Source organism: Rhinoraja longicauda, chromosome 41 (genome assembly GCF_053455715.1).
Source record: "Rhinoraja longicauda isolate Sanriku21f chromosome 41, sRhiLon1.1, whole genome shotgun sequence".
Taxonomy (NCBI): Eukaryota; Metazoa; Chordata; class Chondrichthyes; order Rajiformes; family Arhynchobatidae; genus Rhinoraja; species Rhinoraja longicauda.
This window is the reverse complement of record NC_135993.1, coordinates 12,158,377-12,164,795: the sequence shown is the minus strand read 5'-3', so window position 1 is coordinate 12,164,795 and position 6,419 is coordinate 12,158,377. Positions and strand designations below refer to the sequence as shown.

General features: G+C 64.3%; 1 pseudogene; it reads right to left on the bottom strand.

Moving 5' to 3' along the window:
- Positions 1-414: 414 nt before the first annotated feature.
- LOC144611765 (uncharacterized) lies at positions 415-5,321 on the bottom strand (annotated as a pseudogene).
- Positions 5,322-6,419: the final 1,098 nt, after the last annotated feature.

The following is a 6,419-nucleotide window of genomic DNA, read 5'->3' as shown; positions in this document are numbered from 1 at the left end:
GGGTGGGGGGTTGGGGGAGGGGTGGGGGGTTGGGGAAGGGGTGGGGGGTTGGGGGAGGGGTGGGGGGTTGGGGAGGGGTGGGGGGTTGGGGGAGGGGTTGGGGTGGGGTGGAGACGGCCTTGTACCCAGTGCACCATGCGAGGGGAATGTGACAAATGGCAGGAGCTGATTTGCAAGCGTTAACAGTTCTGCCCCTTCATTAAGTGACGACTTGATTTCATGTGCGGAGCATTCAAACTGCAGTAACGGGGATTTAATCAAATAAAATAGAGCAGTATTTAATCCGGAATTGGAAACTGAACAATGTCCAGGACATGGGTCTTGTCGGGCGAAAACTAGAAATCTCCCAAAGTCTTGAAATGATTAAAAAGTTGAGGTCCGGCCTTGCATCCGGCCCCCGCTGGCAGTGCTGGTTTAGTTGAGCATGTTGTTGGCTTTGAAGTGGTCCGATGCAGAACTTGGTCCCGGCCACCAGCGAGCCTGCCAGCACGCCGTCCTCACCCAGGGGATCTCACAGAAGGGCTGCCTCACCCACTCGTTCCTGTGTGAACAGGGAGAGGAGAGGAACAGCACTGTAGTGTTCAGCTGCCGAGCTCCCCCACCGCCCGCCCGCCCGCTCCCCCGCCCCCCCCGCCAGCTCCCCCGCCCCCCCCCCCCGCCAGCTCCCCCGCCCCCCCCACCCTGCCAGCTCCCCCGCCCCCCCGCCAGCTCCCCCACTCCCCCGCCCGCTCCCCCGCCCCCCCCCGCCAGCTCCCCCGCCACCCCCCGCCAGCTCCCCCGCCGCCCGCCCCGCTCCCCCGCCCCCTCCCGCCCGCTCCCCCCACCGTCCGCCCGCTCCCCCCGCCCGCCCGTCCGCCCCCTCCCCCGCCGCCCGCCTGCTCCCCCGCCCCCCCCCGCCAGCTCCCCCACCGCCTGCTCCCTCGCCCCGCCCGCCCGCCCGTCTGCCCCCTGCCGCCCGCCAAGAGACCTCCTCCGGTACGGGGGTCAGCGGTTATGCGGAGAAGGCAGGAGAATGGGGTTAGCTCCGGTACGGGGGTCAGCGGTTATGCGGAGAAGGCAGGAGAATGGGGTTAGGAGGGAGAGATAGATCAGCCGTGATTGAATGGCAGAGTAGACTCGATGGGCCGAATGGTCTAATTCTGCTCCTGTCACTTACGACCTTACATAGACACAAAACGTTGGAGTAACTCAGCGGGACAGGCAGCATCTCTGGAGAGAAGGAATGGGCGACGTTTCGGGTCGAGACCCTTCTTCAGACTGATGTCTGGAGACTGGAGTCTTTCATCCACTTGTTCTACATCTCTCCACATCACCGTCTGTATCTCTCGTTACCCTCTCCCCTGACTCTCAGTCTGAAGAAGGGTCTGGACCCGAAGCTCCACCCATTCCTTCTCTCCGGAGATGCTGCCTGTCCCGCTGAATTATTCCAGCACTCTGTGTATCTCCCTGTGACTATGTGGGTTTCCTCCTGATACTCTGGTTTCAACAGTTCTGTGATTCAATGATGCATCATTGTCACCTAGGGTTGCCAACTGTCCCTTATTAGCCAGGACATCCCGTATTTTGGTTTGTCCCGTACGGGACCGCCCTTGTCCCGTATTAGGCCCAGGGGGCGCTGTAGGCCTGGACACTGTAGGCCCGGACACTGTAAGCCCAGACACTGTAGGCCCAGACACTGTAGGCCCGGACACTGTAGGCCCGGACACTAGGCCCGGACACTGTAGGCCCCGACAGTGTAGACCCGGACACTGTAGGCCCGGACACTGTAGGCCCCGACACTGTAGACCCGGACACTGTAGGCCCTTACGCTGTAGGCCCGGACACTGTAGGCCCGGACACTGCAGGCCCGGAACACTGTAGGCCCAGACACTGTAGGCCCGAGCATTGCAGGCCCGGACACTGCAGGCCCGGACAGTATAGGTCCGGACACTGTAGGCCTGGACACTGTAGGCCCGGACAGTATAGGCCCGGACACTGTAGGCCCGGACACTGTAGGCCCGGACAGTGTAGGCCCGGAGGCCTGGGCCTGAGGTTGCGTAGCAACCCGCCTCCCGGTCCGGGCGGCCGCCATTGGTGGAGCGGGAGCATGTGGCCGCTGGCTGGGTGAGGTCACGTGTGGCGCGGGGCAGTGACGTCACCTTGTCCCTTATTTGGGAGTGAGATAGTTGGCAACCCCTATTTTCACATGTGCCCATCCATGTACAGTGAAATTCCTCTCTTGCTTTCAGTTCAGTAAGAAAAATGTTACTAAACATTGGCACAATCATACTGGGGTACAAGAGTGTACGAATAATCGAGGCCTGTGCAAGACTGAGGCGGGACATTTCCAGTGCTGTTTTGTGTGATTCATGTTGAAAGTCATTTCCTCTCACATCCCAAAATCGTGCGGGTTTGTGGGTTAATCGGCCCCTCTGTAAACTGCCCCCAGTGTGTGGGGAGTGGATGAGTGGGATAACGTGGAACTAGTGTGGACGGGTGATCGATGGTCGGTACGGACTCGGTGGGCCGAAGGGCCTGTGTCCCTGCTGTATCTCTGAACTAAACTAAACTGAAACTAAAAGTAAACTAAACCAAACTTTCACCAGAGTTGTGTCATTGTTGTGGGGAGTGAGGGATGTGTGGGGTGTGTGTGTGTGGGTGTGTGTGTGTGTGTGTGTGTGGGGTGTGTGTGAGAGTGTGCGTGTGTGGGGTGTGTGTGTGTGGGGTGTCTGTGTGTGTGTGTGTGTGGTGTGTGTGTGTGTGTGGGGTGTGTGTGTGCGTGTGCGTGTGTGTGTGTGTGTGTATGGGGTGTGTGTGTGTGTGTGTGTGGGGTGTGTGTGTGCGTGTGTGGGGTGTGTGTGTGTGGGGTGTCTGTGTGTGTGTGTGTGGGGGTGTGTGTGTGTGTGTGTGGGGTGTGTGTGTGTATGGGGTGTGTGTGTGTGTGTGTGTGCGGTGGTGCGTGTAGACTCACCAGGCCTCGACGTTCCTGGGCAGGCGTGAGGGCCCATGCCCATGGGCGTGGGCGTGGCGGTGCCGGCAGCGGCAGGTCCTGGTGCAGGTCCTGTCCACCTGGAAGGCCGCCCAGCGCCCAGCGGGCCGAGCCTCGGCCTTGCCATCGCGGGCCGTCTCTGCCTCTGCCGGGGCGGTGGGAGGCTCTGGCCGCTGGCTGGGGCCGCAGGGCTGCACCTTCCGGCCCCGGGCCTGAGTCTGGGGCCGGGCCTTGGCGGGGGCCGGCAGGGAACGGGGCCTTGGGCACTGCCAGCTGCTCCTGCCGCTGAGGCCTGGCGCCACCCGCCCTGGGCCGAGCCGGGGCCGGGGGTTTGGGGGCAGGTTTAGTATCGGCCTGGAGCTGGGCCTTGGAGGTGGGTGGTGCCGGGTCTGGGGACGGCCTGGGCCTGGTCGGCAGCTCGGCCTCGGCCTGGCTGGTGGGCTGGGGCAGTGCCAGGGCCTGCGGTGGCTGCTCGGTGCCAGTGGGTAGTGGTGGGTGTGGGAGGGCCTGGGCCGCAGGCTGTGGGCACTGCGGGTGAGTCAGGCTGCCCGCCTGGGCCTGGGCTTGGCCCTGACCTTGTGCCAGGGGCCAGACTGGCAGGGGCTCCACCCCTGGTACGGGCAGCGGGCAGGGCAGAGAGGCCGGGGCCCCAGGCTCAGGCCGCAGCCAGTCCAGTGTGACCGGGACCAGGGGGGGGCTGGCGGGCGTGGCGGGGGCCACCAGGGAGACTCCGTGGTAGGCCTGGGCCTGCTCCTCGGGCCTCAGCGGGCACGGAGCCTGGAACCAGGCAGGCATCTCCCCGCCACCCTTCTCTGGGCAAACGCGGCCCTCAAACTGGAAGGAGGAGCGGGAGGGGGGCCGCGGGAAGGGGGGAGGGCCCGGATCGGAGGAAGGCCCTGTGCTGGGGAGGAGCAGGGGGGAGGGCGTTGCCTGGGCGACGGGCCGGGCCTCCTCCTCTGCCTCGGCCTTGCCCGGCCCCTCCTGGGCCGGCGCCGGCCTCTGGGGCCTGACCCCCTTCTGCCGCTGGGCCTGACTCTTGAGGCTGGCGATCAGCTGCTCGTAGAAGGGGCAGCTTCTTCTTGCTGGCGGATGAGCCGGGGGTCCTGGGCTTGTCGGGCCTCGGCTGCTTCCCTGGTCTCCGGGCCTAGCTGCCTCCACCTCCCTCTGGGCGGGCCAGGGTTGCCCGGGGCAACGCGGCTCTGGGGCCTGATTCAGGGCCTGGGCGTAGGAGATGGCCGCCGGGGCGGAGGCCTGGCGGGTGGGTGAGAGGGGCGAAAGGTTGGGAGGAGGGGCCGGGCGCGGGGCCAAGCTCAGGGCCGGCTCCACGTGGGCCCCCCGCTTGCTGAGAAAAGAGTGGGCCTTCAGCCGGCTGTGCCTGGGGGCCGCTTCCACCGCGGGCTCCGGCATGTTCTTGCCCGGTCCAGCGTCAGGCGGGCAGGCCTGCCCGGGCCTGGTCTCGCCCGCCCCCGCTGCCCTGGCCCTCCTTCCCGGGGGCCGAGGGCCCCTCGGCCTGTGGTTCGCCGGGCCCTTGCCCCTTGCCGGCCCCCGGGGTGGGGACGGGGAGGCGGATAATGCCTCAGCTTGATCAGCTTGCAGGGTGACTCCTTCCCGTTGGCGTTGGTGGCCGCCTGGCCGACTGGGCCCCCTCGCGGCCCCCACCTCGCCCTGCTGGGCCGGCTGCTGGGCTGCCCACGGCAACTGGGCCCTCTTGCCCGCTTTGCCCGGGGCGGGGTGGCGGCCGGGGTGGGAGAGGATGGCACCGGTGGGCTCCCCCTGGCCCCTGTGCTTGGTGCCGGGCCCGGGCCCCAGCTCAGGCCCCTGGGGGTGAGGGACATCCAGCCCCGCGGCCTCCCCACCACTGGGCCTGGGCTGCCTCTCCTGCCCACCCTCCTTCGCCAGCTGGCAGCCGCCCCCACCCAGGGTGGGCAGGCCGGGGCGGGCAGCCTGCCCACGGGCCTGTTCGGCCATGACGATGGGCCGCAGCCTCTCCACGGCCATCACGGGCTCCTGCGATGCCACCTGGCTGGAGGCCCACTTGCGGGCCTTGGCGATCTTCCTCTTCTTGCCCGGGCCCAGCTTGGCCTTGACGCCCGGGGGCCGAGGGCCCGGCTGGAGGGGGCTGGCGAACCCCCGCGGCAGGCCCAGCCTTGCCCTCGTTCTCCCGGCCCTGCGCTTCCTGCCCCGGCTCCGGCCCGGCGCCCTGGGCCGACGCTGCCCGCGGCGACACGTCCTTGCCGGCCGTCGGCTTGCGGCCGGCCTTGTCCTCCTCTCCCTCCTTCCCCGGCACCTCCACGTTCTGCTGGGGCAACTCCCTCTCCCTCGACACCAACGTCTCCGAATGTGTGTTGCCCATTCTCACCGACGCTCACGGGGCATCTGGAACGGCAACAGCGCACCAACGCCATCAGTCCCAGAGTCTTGTAGCGTGGAGACACGTCCTAAAGCCCACGCCCTAAAGCCCACGCCCTGTCCTGACCAATGCACCCCAGAGCTAAGGGTCAGAGTCTCGTAGTATGGAAACAGGCCCTTCAGCCCATCCCCCCCCCCCCCCCCCCCAATCCTGACCAACACACCCCATGTAAGGGTCATACAGTCTGACAGTGTGGAAACAGGCCCTTCGGCCCAACCCCCCCCCATCCTGACCAACACACCTCATCTAAATGTCAGAGTCTCGTAGCGTGGAAACAGGCCCTTCGGCCCTACTTGCCCATCCTGCCCAACACACCCCAGCTAAGGGTCATACAGTCTGACAGCGTGGAAACAGGCCCTTCGGCCCAACTTGCCCACACCGGCCAACATGTCCCATTTACACTAGCCCCACCTGGCCTACGTTTGGCCCATATCCCTCTAAACATTTCCTGTCCATGTACCTGTCTAACTGTTTCTTAAACGTTGGGATAGTCCCAGCCTCAACTACATCCTCTGGCAGCTTGTTCCATACGCCCACCGCCCTCTGTGTGGAAAAGTTACCCTTCAGATTCCTCAAAAATCTACCCCCCCACTTTGAACCTGTGTCCTCTGGTCCTCAATTCCCCTACTCTGGGCAAGAGACTCTGTGTGTCTACCGATCTATTAATCTAATGATCTTATACACTTCTATAAGATCCCCCCTCATCCTCCTGCGTTCTAGAGAATAAAATCCCAGCCTGTTCAACCTCTCCCTATAGCCCAGGCCCTCGAGTCCTGGTAACATCCTAGTAAACCTTCACTTTACCCTTTCCAATTTGACAACATCTTTCCGATAACATGGTGCCCAGAACTGAACACAATATTCTAAATGCGGTCTCACCCAACGTCTATACTCAATACTCTGACTGATGAAGGCCAACAGCCTTTTTGACCACCCGTCTACCTGCGACTCGACCTTCAAGGAACATAGAAACATAGAAACATAGAAAATAGGTGCAGGAGGAGGCCATTCGGCCCTTTGAGCCAGCACCGCCATTCATTG